The sequence below is a fragment of the Phalaenopsis equestris genome, unplaced genomic scaffold (assembly GCF_001263595.1).
Source record: "Phalaenopsis equestris unplaced genomic scaffold, ASM126359v1 Scaffold234826, whole genome shotgun sequence".
NCBI lineage: Eukaryota > Viridiplantae > Streptophyta > Magnoliopsida > Asparagales > Orchidaceae > Phalaenopsis > Phalaenopsis equestris.
This window is the reverse complement of record NW_018252729.1, coordinates 1-1,278: the sequence shown is the minus strand read 5'-3', so window position 1 is coordinate 1,278 and position 1,278 is coordinate 1.

The following is a 1,278-nucleotide window of genomic DNA, read 5'->3' as shown; positions in this document are numbered from 1 at the left end:
ATAGATTGTCCATTATCCATGATGGATTACAAAAGTGTAATTGATTCACTGGTTTTAAATTTGAATAGCGCCCACCCCATGCATTACAACATCCATCTACATAAAGGGGTAGATAGATGGTGAAATTGATTTTAAAAATGGGGAAAATCGAGACGCGTAATGAGACTTCTTGCTTGGTGAAAATATCGCTCCATTTCAATCTTTTGTTAGTTGGGTTGGATACTAATCCCTTTGAGTGCGGTGCAACTAAGACTACCAATTTGAAGGGAATTCAACTCATACAAAAGTGATGCCTAAATTTGTTCTTTGTTGATGTACTACTTTGATCTTTTTTCTTCTTCACAATTTGCATGCATGTTCTTGATTTTGAAAAAAGTATGTTACAACAGAGTTTTCAATTGTTGAAAATCAAGTTGTGGATTTTTGGTGTTTTACAATTATTCACTGATTTTCCTTGGCTTAATCAATCATTAAATTATTATTTAGAATGGATTTCTAGCATTTTCAAGTTCACATCAAATGAAAGCTAGTAGCTTTTTAAATTGGTTATCATTTAAATGTGATATTTCAATCCAAATTGTGTGTTTTCATAGATCAAATCACTGCATCTAGTTGAATCTGGATCTCTAAGCCCAAAGACTTCCTACATCATCCAAACATTGATCAAATGAAGAAAATGATCTCGTCTCAAGCAATACTTTAGGAGTTCAATCAAACCCTGATCTTGGTTCAGGTGGTTTCGAGGTTGGAAAATTGAAAACCTAAGAGACTTAGAAAATAAGGATTGTGACAAATCGTGCATGAAATTCATGTGTGCATATTGGTAACAAGTGCAATAAATACGTTAAACTTTAAAGTCACTTAAAAAATAAATAAACTGCTAGCACAAAATCACTCCCAAAAGGCAAAGGAACTAGACTGAATAAGCTTCAAGCAATCTATAAGGATTTATGGCGTTACGAATTAAGGTTCCATTTGGGGTCGAGTATTTCGGGCGGCACGGCCAATAACCGCGAAGCTGAGAAAAAATTTTTCGTTTGGATGTTGCGTTCGTGGCTGCCCGCGCGGGCCGCGGGATCGGCCCCACGGCGATCGGCTTTGACCTCTTTGCCCTGTGCTCCCTCGCGAAGCCCTCAAAGTCGCCATGCCCCTCGAAGCCTGCGCTCGCTCGACACCGCCCCGCCAGCTGCTAGATTCGGGGATGTGAGGTAGAAGACGAAGCTTACGACACAGAAAGGAACGCCTGATGGGAGAGAACCGGCGATCAAGCTATTTGGG